Raw genomic sequence first — 21,023 nt, forward strand, 5'->3', positions numbered from 1 at the left:
TAAGATGTCATCCAAGTAAATTATGTGAAAGATTGGATAGATTTTTAATGTGTTTTCTTGTCATAAAAGCTCTGCATTTCATTAGGAATGATCAGTAAAACAGGGACTTTATTCCATCATGTGGAGGCTTTTTAAAATTTTCACATGAAAACTTTCAAACATTAAGTAAAAGCAGACAGGGAGAATACTGAATCTCCATGTGCCCATCACAAGTTTCAGTTCCTGACCAATCTGTTTGACCAATCCCAGCATATTCAAATATCATGTAATTTTCTTATTGATTCTTGCTAAACAATATATGACAGATAATATTTCTTTTTGGGCGTGACTTATTAAACATTTTATAATGTAAATTTCTAGGATTTCAAAATTTTTGTTGGACCTTGTACTTAAACTCTGTTGAGATACATTTTGTTCATTTGTGTTCGAAATATAATTAAATTTATTATAAAAATGATACTATAATCATAGCCTGACACTCAATTTTAATGTTTAGCTATAAGAGGGAATGTGTGTGGTATTTCATAAATGCTTAATAATTTTTAAGCTGTCTTAATTAGCTAAAATATTACTACCTGATGAAATTGTTGACCTTGCAATATTTTTGTCATACTCTTCTTTGTTCTGAATAACACTCTGCATATAACTTAAACCCTTTATTTGATTATATTTTTATTAATGTTAATTGGATATCAATATTTACTCAATTATCATATATGGAAAGTTGGAATTAGGTATTATAAATCATAGTTGGGTGAGAGCTAGTCTCCATCTATTAGAAAGACAGATGCCTGAATAATGAGTTGTGCAATACTCTATGTTCAGTATAACTGTAGAGAGAAGTAAAAGTTATTATGAATCCAAAACAAAAGATAATGACTGAGATTTTAAAAGTCAAGAAGGCTTCCTAAAGGAAGAAATATATGAGTCTTACAGTCTTAATAAATGCCCTATGTAAATAGATGCAGGAGAAATATGAAAAATGTAGCGAAGTCAGAAGTGACAGTATGTGTGTGTGTATAGGGAATAGGGCAGCTAGAGAGAAGGTGGTGCTGCTACTGTGCCCTGAAGCAGGAAGTTGTGTGAGACAAAACCAAATGAGTGTTTGCAGCCAGTGACAGTCTTCTTCTTTTATATTTTATTTAAATTATACAAATTTCCTGTATTTCATATATATAGATTCAGGAACATAGTGATACTTCCCATTCTAACCTACCTCCCACCCGGGCTCCTACCCATCTTCCTCCTCTCTCTCCCATTCCCATTCTTAATTTTTACATGATTTATGTCCAGTTTATTATTTTAAAAGATTTACCTATTTATTTGAAAGGTAGAGTTAAAGAGAGGGAGAAACAGTGATCAAGGACTTCTATCTGCTGGTTCACTCCCCAAACGGCTGCAACAGCTACAGCTGGGCCAATCTGAGCCAGGTGACAGGAACTTCCTCTAGGTACACCACATGCATGTAGGGGTGCAGGCACTTGGGCCATCTTCTACTGCCTTCCCAGGCCATAGCAAAGAGCTAGATTGCAAGTGGAGCAGTCATATTAGAACAGGCACCAATATGGGACTTAGCCCACTTGTCCATAAATCCAGTCCCTCAGCTTACTTTATACTCGTAAAATTAACCCTACTATAAGTAAAGAGTTCAGGGGCTGGATCTGTGGCTCTCTTGGTTAATCAACCACCTGTGGCGCTGGCAACCCATATATGCACTGGGTTCTAGTCCCAGTCTAGCTCTCTGCTATGTCCCGGGAGTGCAGTGGAGGATGACCCAAGTGCTTGGGCCCTGCACCTGCATGGGAGACCAGGAGGAAGCACCTGGCTCCTGGCTTTGGATTGGCACAGCATGCCAGCTGTAGCGACCTTTCTCTCTGTCTGTCTCTCTCATTGTCTATAACTCTACCTGTCAAATAAAAAAAAAGACTTCAACAAATAGTGTAAAGAAAAAACCTAAAATGTAATGTATTGGAGTGAAATTGAGATTTTGAAATTCAATGATCATTTATAGCCCAGAAACTGTCTGTACCAAGACTGGGAGCAAGGTACATTCCCTGGGAACAGAAAAGATGGCCACAAATGGGGAGGAACATATTTCAGATTTTATGATTAATTTTGTACTGTACATTTAGAAATTATATTTTGTATGAATTTAAAAAATAATAACATAACTAGAACAGATTTCATTGGTATAATTCTAAAAGATAACCATGCTTCCCTCCATCCCTCTCTCACTCCCTCAATTCCTTCCTTTCCCTTATTTTCTTGTTTGCTTTAATTTTGCAAAAACATACTTTCAATTTACTCTACAAGTACAGGCTTAATGCAGCACTAACCATAAAGTTCAATAAGGGAAAAGTAAATGGACCACAGATCCAGAAAAATATAAACAAAGGCTAAAAACAACAATCAAATTACAAGTGTCCATTTCATTCCTAATCTTTTTTTTGTATTCAATATTAACTAACACACTTCAGAGAAAACATTTGATATTTGTCTTTTTGGGAATGACTTTTTTCACTATGCATAATGGTTCCCATTTGTATCCATTTTATTGTAAAAGACAGGATGTCACTATTTTTAATCACTGAGTAGTATGTCTATGTATATATGTGTGTATGTATATATATATATATCATATCATATATATTCCTTTATCCAGTGATAAGTCAATGGACATCTGTTGTGGTTCCATATCTTAACTATTGTGAATTGGGCTGAAATAAACAAGTGGGGTACGAATAATTCTTTAAATGCTGATTTCATTTTGTTTGGGTAAATTTCCTGGACTGGGATGACTGAGTTGTTTGGCAGATTTATTCCCATATTTATGAGGAATCTCCAATACTGTCTTCCATAATGGCTGTACTAGTCCACATTCCCATCAACAGTTTATTAGGGTACCTCTTATCCCATATCTTCATGAGAAATTATTATTTTTTGAATTTTAGATAGCCATTTTAACTGTAGTGAGGTGAAATCTCATTGTAGTTTTGATAGGAATTCTCTGGTTGCTATTGAACCTGAACATTTTTCATGTGTCTGTGGGCCATTTGTCTTTCATTCTTTGAAAAATGCCTGTTTATGTCCTTTGCCCATTTTTAAATTGGATTACTTGTTTTGTTGTTGTTAAGTTTCCTGAGCTCTTTACAGGTCCTGGATATTAATCTTTTACCAATTTCATAGTTTGCAAATATTTTCTCCCTTTCTGTTGGTTGTCTCTTTGTTGAATGTTTCCTTTGAAGTGCAGTAGCTTCTTAGTTTGATATAATCCCTTTTCTCTATTTTGTCTTTATTACCTGTGCTACTGGAGTCTTCTCCAAGAAATCTTTGCCTATGCCAGTTTCCTGCATGGTTTCCCCAATGTTTGCGTTTAGTAATTTGATGATATGATTTATAAATTTATCCATTTTCCATTGATTTTTCTATAAGGTGTAAGGTAGGGGTCTTGTTTCATACTTTTGCATGTGCAGATCCAATTTTCCCAGTACCATATTTTGAGGAGACTGTCCCTTTTCCAGGAATTGGCTTTAGCTCTTTTCTCAAAGATTAGTTGGTTGTACCTGTATGGATTGATTTCTGGGGTTTCTATTCTGTTCTGTTGGTCTACTTGTCTATTTTTGTGTGAACACCATTCTATTTTGATTATAACTGTCCTGTATATTTAAATCTAATCATCTGATATTGCAATGCTTCAGGCTTTGTTTTTTGTTGTGGAGCATTGCTTTAGTTATTTGAGGTCTCTTAGTTTCCATATGATTTTTAGCATTGTTTTTTATAGATCTGAGAAGGGTATCATTGATACTTTGTTGGGATCACATTGAATCTGTAAATTACTTTGGGTAGGATGGAGGTTTTGATGATATTAATTTTCCCATCCCATGAGCATAGAAAATTTTTGCATTTTTTGTGTCTTGTATTTTTTAATATTTTAATTGAAGAGATGTTTCACATCTTTGATTAAATTTATTCCATGGTATTTGCATTTTTGGTAGGTATTGTGAATAGAGCTGATCTTACAAGTTCTTCTCTGCCACAGCAGTGTTTGTGTATATAAAGACTATTGATTTTTGTGTGTTAGTTTCATATCCTGCAATGTTACCAAACTCTTTTCTGAGTTCCAGCAGTCTTATAGTGGTGTCTTTTTGTTCCCCTATGGATAGGAACATAACATTTGTAATCAGGGATAAGTTTACTTTCTCCTCTCTAATTTCCATCCCTTTGATTTCTTTTGGTTGCCTAGTGGCTCTGGCTGGCTAAAACTTACAGAACTAAATTTAATGGTAACCATGAAATTTGGCATTCTTGTCTGGGTCTGGATCTTAGTGTATGTGAACATACAGTTGATTAGAATATACATTAAGGGTGACTTTCATATTGTCTTATTTACCAAGAAATCTTGGTTAATAATATTCATGATCATAGATGGCTTTGTATGACCTATGAGTGAACCTTAACCTCATCAAGGGATGATGAGAAACTCAGGGATATGAATAATATTAAGCAAGAATTGACTTGAATTTTAGCAATATGATTTAGATAGTTTTGAGAATGGGCTTGGAAAAGTAAAATTATAGAAAAGGAGGCCATTTAATTGGATGTTGCAATCATTCAGAACATAGATATGACAAAGACCTGACCTGAAAGATATCATGTAGTATATCTATTAAGGAGTTAAAACATACAGAACTTGCTGACTGCTTGGATCTGGTATCTAGAATAATAATGACATGGAAAGAATCAAAGATAACAGGTGCTTAGTTTGTTTGATGAGGCATATAGTTCTTCCAACATAAGAGTACAGGCAAAGGAGCAGATTTAGAACGGTTTTAAAGGGCTGGTGCTGTGGCACAGTGGGTTAAAACCATGGCCTGGGCTGGCGCCGTGGCTCACTAGGCTAATCCTCCGCCTGTGGCACTGGCACACCGGGTTCTAGTCCTGGTCGGGGCACTGGATTCTGTCCCAGTTGCCCCTCTTCCAGGCCAGCTCTCTGCAATGGCCCAGGAGCGCAGTGGAGGATGGCCCAAGTGCTTGGGCCCTGCACCAGCATGGGAGACCAGGAGAAGCACCTGGCTCCTAGCTTTGGATCAGCGCGATGTGCCGGCCGCAGCACGCCGGCCACGGCGGCCATTGGAGGGTGAACCAACAGAAAAAGGAAGACCTATCTCTCTGTCTCTGTCTCTGTCTCTCTCTCTCACTGTCCAATCTGCCTATCCAAAAACAAAACAAAACAAAACAAAACAAAAAGAACTCTGGCCTGAAGTGCTGGCATCCCATGCGAGTGCAGGTTCTGGTCCCAGCTGCTCCACTTCCGATCCAGCTCTCTCCTATGGCCTGGGAAAGCAGTAGAAGATGGCCCAAGTCCTTGGGCCCCTGCACCCATGTGGGAGACCTGAAAGAAACTCCTGGCTCCTGGCTTTGGATCTGCACTGCTCCAGCTGTTGCGGCCATGTGGGGAGTGAAGCAATGGATGGAAGACCTCTCTCTGTCTCTACCTCTCCGTAACTGTCTTTCAAATAATAAAATAAATTTTAAGAAAAAGAACAGTTTTAATAGATTCATTTTCTCAACTTTAAAATGCAAAAAAGATAAACATTTATTTTTCTTGGTAAGAAGGCAGATGTGCTTGATCATTCATTCATGGAGATTTGGTATACATAATATACAGAACACCTTAGTGTCTTCTAGACAAGTAACTATGAAGGGAATATGGAGACTTTTCTTCGAAGAAATCCCAATATAGTTTGGGAAACAAGTAAAATTTACTATTAAATGATAGTTAATATGTATGGTTACCAAATACCTACATGACAGTGATTGATTATCTGGGAAGAGTGAAAGAGGCTGCTTGGTCAACTGTGTACTCCCTGTAATGCAGATAGCTCTCAATAAAAATAATGATTTACATTAAAAGTTTTTTAGCAGAATATATACTCAAAAAAAGAATCATTGTGTTTTTTCTTTTACTGAAAACCCAAAACAGACCACATTTTTATGCTGTGTCCTATTAACATGTTAGATATAGGTCAATAACAAAGAATCAAATTATAAAACAATCATGTCACAAGACTCCTATATATCTATTTGTCACCTGTGAATTACTGACATGCATACTCATTTAAGAAGGCCACTAAAGACTGCAATTTTATTGATTCTTTAGCAATATGAATAATGCATTTTCTTAGCCTGAAGAATTTTATTTTGGCCTAGCCTGATCAAATAAGTATAAGCAATTTCATGTAGGGTTTGGAACAGACTTTTTGTGAGACTAGCATCTTTTACTCTAATACCTTTGTAAAAATATGGGATGCATTTGTGCACACAAATTAAAGTTAATTTCTAATATAAACCAATTCATGGGTTTTTATATGTCAACAATGATTGTTTATTATCAAAAATTTCTCTCATTTTCTAAGATTAATCCAAATTAGTTTCTTTTGCAAATACCAAAACATTTTATTCTAGTTTTAAATTTATAAAAAATATTATATACATTAAACATAAAGCACATTGAAACTTTAAAGGGAATAAATTTATTAGTTTATCATGAATGTACTTTTCATTTTATTATATCATATAATTTGTGTATTTTTTAAGGTATTAGAGGTTAACCTCTTTATTTTTTTAAAAGATGTATTCATTTATTTGGAAGTCAGAATTACAGAGAGTGGGAGAGATAGAGATATCTTCCATCCGCTGGTTCACTTCCCAGATGGTTGCAATAGTCAGGACCGAGCCAAGCTTAAGCCAAGAGCCAGGATCTTCATCAGGGTCTCCCATGTGGGTAGCAGGGACCTCAACACTTGAGCTGTCCTTTGTTGCTTTCCCAGGCCTATAGCAGGGAACTTGATAGGAAGTAAAGCGTCTGTGACTCAAACTGGTACCCATATGGCATGCTAGCATGACAGACAGTGCCTTTATCCACTATGCCTCAATGCTGGCCAAACTTCATGTTTTTTATTTATAATAGTTCATACTTTATTATGCATGTTGTGTGTTTTAGGTAGTTAATAAAGATAGATGTATTTAATCATCACAATTCTATTATTTTCATTTTACATTTAGGAAATTGGACAGAAAAGTTAAATAACTTGACCAAATTAATGGAGGCACTAAGTAGTAAATTTCTAATGTAAGATATCAAATGTCAGGACAGAGCCTTTAGTCACTGTGCCTTATTCCTCTATTGAATAAACCTCTTGAGTTTCTTTGGCTTTTTGTTGTTTTTAATAGAGATGGTAAAATATAAAATGCAAACTTGTTTGTTTGGAAAGCATCTGTTTTTAAGGTTATCTGATGAGGTATCCCCTGAAGATATATCTGTGCAACATGGTGTCTAAATTTTACAGCTTACCTTTGGAAAGCAAAACATAATAAATTAATACAACGTCTCTTTGGAGCTATTTTTGGTGCTCTTCTGATCTGAAGGAGATGAGAGAGTGACAACACATTTTGGTTCTCCTAGTGCTACCTGAAAGTCAGAATTAGCCACAAAATGACTGTGAGAACTTTCTCAATGCATCTAAAATGCAGCGCAGTGCAATGACTTTGAAGAGAAAAACAGTGAATGCTGAAGAAATGTGAAAGGTTCTTTTCATTACTCTTACAGAAAATAGTTCAAAGCATGAAAGTGGAATTGCTTTTATAATTACATTTAAAGCAAATTCCATTCAGAACACAAAAGCTAGAAAAGGTATATAATTCTTATTTGATAAAATAGTAATTTAAAAGAGAATATACATTATCTAAGGGTTCATAACATTGTACCTTAAGGGTATTGAGATTTCACAAACTTCAGATGTCTGCAGATTTTATTTATTTACTCACGAAGATGGAGTTCTTTGTGATTTGTTGCTGCAACAAAATTGCCCATTAGCTTTTGTATTGATTTGCTTTCTCAAAAAAATTGTAATTCATTAACACTTCATTATTAAATCTTTATATGGAGTATCTGGAACTTGAGTGGTCTGTCCACTGTTTCTGTGAATACCCAGAGACATGTGTTCAGTGTGGTTCAGGAGCTCTGTTCAGTGCTCCAGTGTGATGGGTGTGTCCAAGGTGAACCCAAGTTAGGCAGAAGGGAGGTTTGTTCAGCTGCACTGGCACAGTCTCATGATCACCTCATTTCCTCAAAAAAGACCAATTCCTGGGCACTATCCCCAGTGGGTACAATATTCCTCGGTGCTGCCACAAGAGCCAAACAAAGGATCCATGCAGTCCTCAGTCTAAGCATAGGTTCTGCAGCAATGACCCTCACCATGGAATCAGGGAGCCGCGAGCATATGGAGCTGCCCACAGTGACTACCCAAAGTCCCAGCCACACACTGTAGCCTTGCATGCAACCACAGTCTTTTTACACTTACTGGCACACCAGCCTCCCACAGTCATAAGCACCCAGCCCCCTGTCAGTTATGCCAGCCAGACTCAGGTGTTTCTTAGCTGGTTGTCAACATATAGACATGAGCTGGTGCAGCTGTTACATATGTCAAAAATCACCCCCACTTTCTCAGCTAGTTACAGGACCCTGGTGCTGGGTGGTTGGGGAGACAGAAATGTGCCCCCCATTATTTCCTTCAGGTTGGCAGGTACACTATCCCCTGCAGGGCTCTAACCTGGGCCCACACCAGGCTCTTCCCACAGCTTTATTACTAGTGGCTTGGGCTGCTGCAGCCTGATCTCACGTTATTCCAAAGCTGGTGCTGAGGCTCTCAGCTGCTGCATTCCTGAGCTGTGCACATCCACACCCTCCACATAGGTCCACAGTGTTCCTTTAATTTGCGTGGAATTTCTTCTGTGTTCCCCCCCTCCTGAACTCTTCCCTAGGATTGCACTCTCTTCACTCTTTTAAAGCTATCTTTTCCTTGACTAGAGCAGTAAGCTCTCTCCCTATTCTCCCATCTTGGCCTGTGTCCATAGGATTCTCTAAAACATCAACAGGCAAGGTATTTGATCAAATTAAACAAACTGACATCTAATAGAAAATATGTAAAGTTTTGCAATTTAAGCAGAAATGTGGCTTAATAGCTACTACTAACGTACTCTGGGGAAAAACAAGTATGATTTATGTTTTTGGGTTCCAGACAATAGCGTTGGATAAAAATCTTAGGAAAATGAACGATCTTTATAACAGCTAAAATTGCACTTACTTTGAGATACTGTATTTTCTTTATGTTCAAATTAAAACTAAGTCTTAAAATTAGAGTTTTAGAATTAGAAAAGACCTTAATTTTTTCTTGTTTTTTTTTGTGTATAATTGTTCGTATATTTATATATTATTATATATGTATATTTTACTTTATTAAATGTTATTCTATTATTGTAGATGATGTTTTTACTTATACAGAAGGAAAATGAGGCCTGAAGAGACAGTGTAACTTTGTGAACGTTCCATGATCAATGGCAAAACAATGATGAGAACCTATCTGTATACTTCCTACTCTTTCTTCTGCTGTCTTCCAGTGTGCTGGTGATTATTTCCTCAAGAGAGAGAAGTGTGTGTGTGTGTGTGTGTGAGCGTATGTGTGTGTATAATTTGAAAGAGAGAGAGAGGGAGAGAGTGATTAATTGATTTCCCAGGGGGTTGGCTGGTCCTAACCAGGAGCCTGGAACACAACCTGGGTCACCCACCTAGGAGTCATGGACCCAACTAATCGAGCCATCACCTAGTGATTCACAGCTTACTCATTAGCAAGAAGCTGGAAACCAGAGTAGAACTGGGGACCCAGTTCTGTGACATAGGGGTAAAATTGCTGCCTGCAGTGCCGGCATCCCATATGGGCGCAGGTTCGAGTCCTGGCTGCTCCACTTTCAATCTAGCTTTCTGCTATGGCCTGGGAAAGCAGTAGAAGAAGGCCCAAGTTTTTGGAACCCTGCACCTGCATGGGGGACCTAGAAGAAGCTCCTGACTTCAGATTGGCACAGCTTTGGCTGTTACAGCTATTTGGGGAGTGAACCAGTAGATGGAAGACTTCTCTCTCTCTCTCCCTCTCTATAACTAAGCTTTTCAAATAAATAAATAAACAAAACTTTGAAACAAACAAAAGTATATCTACTAAAATATGTCAGTTATTAATTATAAATATCATATTGTAAACACACACACAAAGAATAGAACCGGAGCTTGAATCTAGCCATTCTGATACCAGATGTAGGCATCCCATGGGGCATCTTAATGTTGCACCAAGTGCCCACCCCTATATTGTATTTTGTCTGGGTATATTTTTGTATGTGTATAGTTTTTTCTAAAACAGCATGTCAATTTAGGCCAGGAAATGTAACTTTGAATTATCTAGGGCTCAGCATCTCATGATAACAGGTAGAATGTATTTATAGATGGTCAATATATGTTTAGTTATAGATAATCACGAAGTAGACACTTAAAGTGACTTTGGGAATCTTGTATTTCCTGTTCCATTTTCAGAGAGAATCCTACATAACCCTAACTGTGTAGATGTTTTGCTTTCATCTCTTAAATACTCAAGGAAAACTTTTTTTCTCAATTCAAGAAGTTTTTTTGTCATTGATAAAAGGTCTCTTTTACAAAGATCATTATAAAAGTATACAGCTTTCCCTTTTATTCTGACTTTAGTTTCACTGCAAAACAACTTCCCACCTATGTCTCTACATGGAAATCTTTCAATGAATAGTCTTATTTGTCTTTTATCTTTGAGGAGGTAATGATTATTGTCATTACCTAAATTTATAAATTCTATTTTCCAATCCTATGTTTTACACTGCCAAATTACCATATGGGATAAGATAGCTTATTAATAATTCTATCTCTAATATAAACTCTATCATGATAGGAAAAATATCTGTCATGTTCATCCACATATTTTATGTCAACAATAATTCTTAGCATGCTATTCTATTCTGATATTTGCAACAATCTGTAGCATATACTAATTCCTACAAGTTTTTGTTGAATAGTAGTAATTAATGTTAAAATATCTTTTTGAAATAAGTGTCAACATAATTATGATAGACTTCCCTTCCCCTACTTCATCTTACCTTATATGTTCACTTTATTATAAAATTTTATAATCTTTCAACTTGATTCTTATCCTAGTTAAAAAATTCTTGACCTATTTCATATTTATTTTATAGATATTCCCAGATATGAGAAAGTATATTTCTCTTTCTTAATATGTATTCCAGTTAAATGCTTTGTGTTGGTATACAATACAAATGTGAAAAAAGAATTGATGAAAAAAGGACATTTGGATATGAATGGATGACATGGTTGTCCTATCCTGTCTGTCCTCATGAATGTATCATTACATAGTTGATGTTATCACCGATTCCTAAGTGCACCTAATAGAAAATATTAAAAAAAAGCTATCAATTCAGCAGTGCTGTAGTCTGTTGGACTTAACCATTTGGAAATAGCCTCAGTATCACTATTTGTCTTCTGCACAGGAGACTACATTGGTGAAAGTTGTGTTGATTGTAGTCTCTACTCATGAAATGTCTCACAGTCTAATTCTAAGAAGAAATGTATTCAACATGTTAATAAAGGAATATTCAAGATGTAGTGGTGTACAAGAGTACTTCAATAGGCTCTTGGGAAACATGGAATTTAAAATGAGTTTATTTTTTTCAGAAGATTTTAAACCATATATATTTTTTTCATAATATCAATTTTCATAATTTTTTGAAGATACATCATATATGAGAAGGAATACTTTAAGATTATTCTGAAAAGAATATTGCAGGACTGGCAATACTATTGGGAAGAAACAAAAGCTGTTGGAGAGTCAAAAATCTTTTGTTCATTCATCCTTATATTTGTGAAGCTTGTTGTTATCTTTGAATTCTTGCAAAAATATTTGTCTGTACAAATATATTACATGATGCCCATCTCACACTATTGTGAATTGCTGTGAATTTTTTCTTGGCATACCTACTGTGTCTTAATACTTCTGTGGTGTGAGCTGTGACTTTCTTGTATCAGTCTCTCAGCTAGTCCACATACAACATATTATATCTTTGTAAAGATGTATATATTTATTCAAAAGTCAGAAATACAAAACTCTGTGTGAGAGAGTGAAAGAGAGAGAGAGAGAGGAGCGAGAGAGAGAGCGCGCACTCTTATTTGCTAGTTTACTCCTCAAATGCTCATGATGGGCAGAATGAGAATGCAATACGGGTCTCCTATATTGGCAGCAGGAATCCAATTACTTGAACCATCACCGTACTTTAGCTGTAAGCTACAGTTAAGAGGCAGATCTGGGAATCAAATCCAGCTACTCCAAAGTAAAATGTTGACATTTTTAATGTTTTGGGAGTCATTTTTCTACAACAGTTAGGGAAAATTTCAGTAAGAAGGCAATGTTTCAGCTGAGTTGGAACGGTATAGATATTTGAGAAAAGAAAATAACTTACCAAGTGGAAAGAAAGGATAATGTAAATGTAAAAAGTCCTGAGACTGAAGAGCATTAGGATTGTTTTGGAAACAGGAAGAATTGCATTACTGGAGATGGTTGGCTGACAGGAAGAATAGAAGGATATCAGATTTCAGGGTGTGGGTAGATCAGCAATGTCATGGAAAGGAAGTTTGTATAACTGCATGTGATGAGAAGTGATAAGAAATTTGAATATATTGGGGCAGAAATATTCTTATTGTACTTTTTGAAAGTCTTACTATTATTCCTGAGGATGATAAAGGAAAGACAGGGACAAAAATGATAACTAGATAGCCTGTTAAGAGGCTATCACAAGGTTTTGTTGGTTCTGGTTGGGGATGGCTTACTGCTGAAGTCTAGGGGAAGATAGTTAAAAAAAATAGCAGAAAGAGCACAATCTCAGGGAAGGCTTAGAGAGAAAACAGCAGAGGAAGCTCCATGCAAATTGGAGGGACACTGTGGACCTATGTGGAGGGTAGGGACACACACAGCTCAGGACCCCAGCAGCTGAGAGCCTCAGAACAAGCTTCAGAGTGAGGTGGGACCAGACTGGAGCAGCCCAAGCCGCTGGTGAAAAAGCTGCAGGAAGAGCCTGATATGGGCCCAACTTGGAGCACTAGTGGCAAAAGTTTATGTGGCAACCTAAACAAAAAAAAAAAAAAAAAAAAGAGGGGGCCATTTTTCTCTCTCCCCAACCACCTGGCACCCAGCATCCTGTAACTAGCCTAGAGAGAGGGCAAGCGACATTTTGGACATGCATAACAGCTGCACAAGCTTGTGTCTGCAGGCCCAGCAACAGCCAAGAGTAGACTCCTGATTTTGGCTAGGAGAATTGACAGGTGCTTGGTGCTTGTGACCATGGGAGGCTTATGAGCCAGGACTGTGAAAACACTGTGGTTGTATGGGAGAGCGCATGGTGTGGCTAGGATATGGGCAGTCACTGTGGGCAACTCCACACACATGCTTGGGGCTCCCTGATTCCCCAGTGATGGTCATTGCTGCAGGATCCATATTAAAAATGAAGACTGCATGAATCCTTTGTGCTGTTATTGTGGCAGTGCAGATGAAAATTCTACCCACTGGGGCTAGTACTAGGCATTGGTCTCCTTTGAGGAGAGTTGAGCATGAGAATACACCAACAGAGCAGAACAAACCCCACCTCTGTTTTAAAAAAAGAGGAGAGAGAGATTTACCAGGCCCAACTTGGGAATCACCTTGCCCTTACTCTGAAGCACTGAACAAAGCTCCTTGACCACACCAAAAACATGCCTCTGGGATTCACTGAAAAAGATTGGACACTCTGCTAAACCACAGAGGCATAGTAGACCAAAGATAAAAGCCATCATAGGGGAAAAAATAAAATCCAACAAGTGTCACCACAGATGCCTAATAATAAACACAGTAATTCAAGAAACAAGAATAAGGAAGACAACATGACACCCACAAAAGAACACAACACTTTAATACTAGATTGCAAAAATGAAGAGATTGATGAGATGCCAAAACAGAACTCAAAAAATTGATCATAGAATTACTTCGAAGTAATCAGAAGCAAATTCGTGAACTAAAGGAATCCAAACATGACATGGATGAAAATTTTTCCCATGAAATTGAGATTTTAAAGTGAAATCAAAAAGAAATGAGAAAGAAAGGGATGTCCAAATAAAGAAGCACATAGAACTCCTAATAAACGTGACCAGAAGAAATCTTCACCACAACACATTGTTGTCATATTCTTCACAATAAAACATGAAGAAAAGATTCTAAAATGTGCACAACAGAAATACCAGATTACTTTCAGAGGATCTCCCATTAGACTCACAGCTGATGTCTCATCAGAAACCCTACTGGCTAGGAGAAAATGGCAAGATATGGTCCAAGTCTTAAGAGATAAAAGCTGTAAACCCAGAACACTGTACCCTCCAAAGCTCTCATTTATGAAAGAAGATGAAATAAAGATCTTCCATAACACAGAGAGATTGAATAAATTTGTCACCACATGTAAATAAATTTGTCACTACACTTTACAAAAGATACTTAATGATGTGCTACACACAGAAACACAGAAACATGGTCATCACTACAAAAGAAGGTAAAGGCAGAAAATCTCCCAGTGAAAGTACAAAAGAAATCCAAAGTAAAGAATAGGAATATTTATGGAAAAATTGGAGGACCAAGTTGTTACTTACCAATAATCACCTTGAAAATACATGGTCTCAACTCTCCAGTCAAATTACACAGACTGACAGAATGTATCATAAAACAAATGTATCAAAAAACAAAATCTATCTATTTGCTGCCTACAAGAAACACATCTCACCAATGGATACATGCATACTGAAAAGTGAAAAAATGGAAAAAGATATTCCATGCTAACAGAAACCTAAAAAGAGCTGGTGTAGCCATCCTAATATCAGACAAAATAGATTTAACGCAAAAACTGTAAAAAGAGACAAAGGTCTATGTAATGATAAAGGGATCAATTCAACAGGAAGATGTAGCTATTATAATTGTAAGTGCACCTAATTAGATGTTACCTGGCTATTTAAAAAAATGTTGGGGCTGGCACTGTGGTGAAGCTGGTAAAGCCACCACCTGCAGTGCTGGCATCCCATATGGGTGCCAGTTAAAGTGCTGGCTGCTCCACTTCCAATCCAGCTCTCTGCTATAGCCTGAGAAAGCTGTAGAAGATGGCCCAAGTCCTTGGGCCCCTGCACCCATGTGGGAAGACCTGGAGGAAGCTCCTGGCTCCTGGCTTTGGATTGGTGCGACTCTGACCATTGTGGCCAATTGGAGAGTGAACCAGCAGATGGAAGACCTCTCTCTCTACCTCTGCTTCTCTGTAACTCTGACATTCAAATAAATAAATATTTTAAAAATAAAAAGAATTTTAATGGTTCCATAGGGAGATATACAGTCCAATAAATAGTAATGAAGGACTTAAATGTCCCACTTTCAGCATGGATATATCAACCAGACAGAAAATCAACAAGAAAAAAAAAAAACAGAATTAATTGACACTATAGACCAAATGGACCTAACAGGTATCTACAGAACTGTTCATACTACAATTGCAGAATACACATTCTTCTCACCAGTACATGGAACTTTTTCAAGGACAGACCACATGCTAGGTCATAAAGCAAGTCTTAACAAATTCAAGAAAATAAAATACATACCATGCATCATCTCTGACCCAATAGAATGAATCTGGAAATCAACAACTCAAGAATCTCTAGAACATATGTAAACACATGGGACTGAACAATATGCTTCTGAAAGAACAGTGGGTCATGGAATAAATCAAAGGAGGAATCAAAAAATGTTTAGAAATGAGTGAAGATGGCAATACAACATATCAAAACATATGGGAAATGCAAAAGCAATATTAAGAGAAAAGGTTCTAGCAATTGGTGCTTACATCAAGAAATTGGAAAGGCACCAAATAAATGAACTATTAATGCATCTCTAGGATATAGAAAAACAGCAACAAACCAAACCCAGAAACTAGTAGAAGAAAAAATAATTAAAATTAGAGATGAAATAAATAAAATTAAAACCAAAAGAAGTAGAAAACATCAGCAAAATTAACAGCTGATTTACTGTAAAATAAACAAAATTGATACACCATTGGCCCAACTAATCAAAGAAAAAAGAGGGAGAAGACCCAAATCAATAAAATTAGAGATGGATGGGGAGAGGGAGTGGATAAGGGGAGGGTTGCGGGTTGGAGGGACGTTATGGGGGGGAAGCCATTGTAATCAATATTCTGTACTTTGGAAATTTATATTCATTAAATAAAAGTTAAAAAAAAAGAAAAATGAAATATAACAATAGACACCACAGAAATATAATAAATCATCAGAAATTACTACAAAGAGATGTATGCCAACAAATCAGGAAACCTGAAAGAAATGGATAGATTCCTGGACATATAAAACCTACCTAAACTTAGCCATGAAAATATAGAAAACCTAAACAAACCAATAACCTATATGGAAATTGAATCAATAATAAAATCCCTCCCAACAAAGTAAAGCCCAGGATCAGATGCCTTCACTGAGGAATTCTACCAGACATTTACATAAGAACTAATTTGAATTCTTCTGAAGCTATTCAAAAAATTGAAAGGGAGAGAATCTTCCAAAACTGCTGCTATGAAGCCAACATCACCTTAATTCCTATAACATAAGAAAAAGTACTATAGCCCAATTTCCCTGATGGACACAGATGCAGAATTCCAAAAAAAAAAAATAAAAAATAAAAAAAACCTAGCCAATTTAATCCAGCAACACCTCAGAATGATCATTCACCTGGAAGAAGTGGAATATATCTCTATATGCAGGATTGGTTCAACATTCATAAATTAATTAATGTGATACATTGAATTAACAAATTGAAGAACAAACACCATATGATTATTTCAATAGCTGAAGAGAAAGCATTTGATAAAATATAACACCATTTCATGATGAAAACCTTAAGCAAATTGGGTATAGAAGGAACATTCCTCAACAAAATCAAGGCAATTTATGAGAAATACATGGAGAATGTCCTATTGAATGAGGAAAAGTTTTTGGAAATTTTCCCACTGAGATCCAGAACCAGGAAAGATTCCAACTCTCATAATTACTATTCAATATAGTTATGGAAGTTTTAGCCAGAGCCATTAGGCAAGAAAAATGAATTCAAGGGATACAAATTGGGAAGGAGGAAGTCAATCTATCCCTATTGGCAGATGACATAATACTACATATATGGGGATCCAAAAGACTCCACTAAGAGTCTACTGGAGCTCAGAGTAGAGTTTTTTTAAAAAATGATAGGATATAAAACCAACCCACAAAAATCAGTAGGCTTTGTATACAAAGACAATGCCACAGCTGAGAAAGAACTTCTAAGATCAATCTCATTCACTATAGCTACAAAAAAAAAAAAAAAACAACTTGGAATAAATTTAACCAAGCATGTCAAAATTCTCTACAATGAAAATTACAGGACATTAAAGAAAAAAATGCATGAAGACACCAAAAAATGGAAAAATTTTCCATGTTCATGGATTCAAAGAATCAATATCATCAAAATGTCCATACTACCAAAAGCAATGTACAAATTCAATGTGATACTAATCAAAATACCAAGGACATTCTTCTCAGATATAGAAAAAATGATGTTGAAATTCATGTGGAAACACAGAAGATCATGAATAGCTAAAGCAATCTTATACAACAAAAACAAAGGTGGTGGTGCCACAATACCAGATTTCAAGGCATACTATAGGAGAGTTAGAATCAACACAGCCTGGTACTGGTACAAAAACTGATGGATAGACCAATGGAACAGAAATGCCAGAAACCAACCCATGACCTACAATCAACTTATCTTTGACCAAGGTGCTAAAGTCAATCCCTGGAGCAAGGACAGTCTCTTCAACAAAGGATGCTAGGAAAACTGGATTGCCCCATGCAGTAATAGGAAGCAAGACTCCTACCTTACACCTTACACACAAATCCACTCAAATGGATTAAAGACCTAAATCTATGACCCAATACCATAAAATTATTAGAGAACACTGGGGAAACTCTGCATGATTTTGACATAGTAATAGACTTCCTGGAAAAGACCCCAGAGGCACAGGCAATCAATACCAAAATTGACAAATAGTATTTCATTCAATGGAGTAACTTCTGCACTGCAAAAATACACACTCAACAAAATCAAGAGGCAACCAATAGAATGGGAGAAATTATTTGAAAACTATTCAACTGAAAAAAGATTACTAACCAGAATATATAAAGAGATCAAGAAACTCAACTGCAATAAAACAAACAACTCAGTTAGAAAATGGGCAAAAGACTTTAACAGGCTTATTCTTTTTTTTAAAGATTTATTTATTTATTTGAAAGTCAGAGTTACACAGAGAGAAGAGAGGCGAGGTGTGTGTGTGTGTGTGTGTGTGTGTGTGTGTGGTCTTCCATCTGATGGTTCACTCCCCATCTGGCTGCAACGGACAGAGCTGTGCTGATCCAAAGCCAGGAGCCAAGAGCCTCCTTCAGGTCTCCCACATGGGTGCAGGGCCCAAGGTCTTGGGTGATCTTCTACTGCTTTCCCAGGTAAACAGGCATTTTTCAAAAGAGGAAGACCAGATGGCCAAACGACACATGAAATAATGCTCAGGATCATAGATATCAGGGTAATGTAAAATAAAACCACAATGAAGTTTCACCTCACCCCTGTTAGAATTATTTCATACAGAAATCAACAAACAACAAACTCTGGTGAGGATATGGGGAAAAGGCTACCCTAATCCACTGCTGGTGGGAATGTAAACTGGTACAGCCACTGTGGAAGACAGTATGGAGATACTTCAGAAATCTGAATATAGACCTACCATATGACTCAATCATCCCACACCTGGGAATGTATCCAAGGGAAAAGAAATCAGCATATGAAAGAGTTATCTGTACCCCCATATTTATTGCAGCTCAATTCACAATAGCTAAGACATGGAATCAACCCAAATGCCCATCAACTGAAGACTGCATAAAGAAATTATGGATATAGGCGGAGTCTGTCTCGGCACGCGTGGTCGCGCTGGGATGGATTCCTCCTCGTCCTCGTTGGCGGCGGCGGGCTTGGGCGCAGTGGACCCGCAGCTGCAGCATTTCATCGAGGTGGAGACCCAGAAGCAGCGCTTCCAGCAGCTGGTGCACCAGATGACTGAACTTTGCTGGGAGAAGTGCATGGACAAGCCTGGGCCAAAGTTGGACAGTCGGGCTGAGGCCTGTTTTGTGAACTGCGTTGAGCGCTTCATTGATACAAGCCAGTTCATCTTGAATCGACTGGAACAGACCCAGAAATCCAAGCCAGTCTTCTCTGAAAGCCTTTCTGACTGACCTCGGCATACCTCTTTGGAAAAGGAAGGTAGTTCAAGACACGAAGAGCAGTTGATGGGATGATTGACAAAACAGCTGTGGGGGGATTGGTTCCCACCTTTAGTCACTCTTGGGACATCCTGCCATCTGAAAATGAACAAAGACCAATCATTTTTGTGTGCGGGGTTTGAAGGTCTTATGTGTATTTGGTTGTGTTTTTTTCAATCTAACCGTGTGAAAATAATTGACAGATGAGTGGGAAACTCTATTAGATGTGTGTTCCTGTATATGGGAGTACACATTTCTCAAGGTCTCCTTCACTGCTTCCTTTGAGAGTGGGACCACATATCACTCATTTGTGTGGATTCATTTCAGATTTCTGGGGAGATCTTTGTGTCTCTCAGAAGGGCAGCAATGGGAGAGGAGTAACTGGTACTTCACTGTGGGCCTCCTTGTCTGGTGTCTGACTGTTAATGCTGGAAAAACAGCTACAGATTTGGAGACTCCCTCCCTCCCCTATACAGTGATTTACTTAACTATCTATATTAAAATATGGTCTCAAGGCAATATAGGACTCTAACCAGAGAACAGAATTCTCATTAGTGATTGCCACAGGAAGAAGTTGACTTACCCTGTATTTTAGGGTACCAAAAACCCAAGATGTGTCAAAAACTCAACAGCAGTTTCAGGTAGAGGTGCATGCCTAATTAGTTAATCAGTGTAGATTGCATTTGGTTTATTCTTTTAATCACTGAAATAAAAGCTTCTACAAGAAAAAAAAAAGAAATTATGGATATATACACCATGGAATAATACACAGTGGTTAAAAAAATAAAATCCTATCATTTTCAACAAAATGAATGAAACTTAAAACCATCATACTTCATGAAATAAGCCAGTCCCAAAGGACAAATACCATTTGTACTTCCTGATCAGTGATGACTAATAGAGTACCTAAAACATGATCTATAGAAGTGAAATTGACACTTTGAGATGCAACATCTTTGAGCAGCCTTTGTCTCCACACTTGAGGAACAGTTTTTGGTTTTCATACTATTTGTTGAACTCTTTACTTGTTATAGAGTTAATCATATGTGTATAAAGTTAATTGAAAATAGATCTTAGTGAAAAATAAGAATGGAAGTAGGAGAGGGTAGAGGAAGAAGTGTGGGAGGGTGGGCACAATCAGAAGAGTCACTATGTTCCTAAAGTTGTACTCATGAAATACATGAAGTTTATATTCCTTAACTAAAAGATTTCTGGGGGAAAAACAGAGAAAAAAGAGGCTATTGTGAGAGTTAATAGTGCCTTTCAGGGCAGGAGGCAGCATTATGATGCTGCAGGTTAAGCTGCTATCTACCAATTCAGCCCCCTGCTAATGTGCCTGGGAAAGCAGCAAATGATGGCTCTAGTATTTGGACCTCTGTCACCCACGTGGGAGACTTTGATGAATTCTTTGCTTTTGACTTTGGCTTCTCCCAACCTGGCCTTTGGACGCTGTGTGAATAAAGAAGCAGGTGGAAAATGGATCTCTCCTCTCTCTCTCTCTCTCCTTCCTTCCTTCTCTCTCTTTCTAACTGCCTTTCAAATAAATACATAAATAAATGGTGAATGCGTAAGAGGGGTATTTGAATGATAGGGTTTTTTTAAAGAATACTTCAAATAACCACCAATATTTGGTAACAGGTTAAATTTTATAGTAGTTGGTGATGTATTAGATGTGGAGTATGAGAAAATGTATCGG

The 21,023-nt window shown here is 37.2% G+C and overlaps 1 protein-coding gene and 1 pseudogene across 5 annotated transcripts in view; both read left to right on the plus strand.

Moving 5' to 3' along the window:
* Positions 1–21,023, plus strand: part of LRP1B (LDL receptor related protein 1B) — a 2,138,546-nt gene that overhangs the window by 1,543,018 nt on the left and 574,505 nt on the right. The window lies entirely within an intron of this gene.
* On the plus strand, positions 18,971–20,066 carry LOC149127446 (mitochondrial import inner membrane translocase subunit Tim8 A pseudogene; annotated as a pseudogene). The gene has a single exon (XR_016231201.1). The product of XR_016231201.1 is annotated as a mitochondrial import inner membrane translocase subunit Tim8 A pseudogene (transcript).

The sequence above is a fragment of the Oryctolagus cuniculus genome, chromosome 3, assembly GCF_051225735.1.
Source record: "Oryctolagus cuniculus isolate XC-2025 breed Fujian yellow rabbit chromosome 3, ASM5122573v1, whole genome shotgun sequence".
NCBI lineage: Eukaryota > Metazoa > Chordata > Mammalia > Lagomorpha > Leporidae > Oryctolagus > Oryctolagus cuniculus.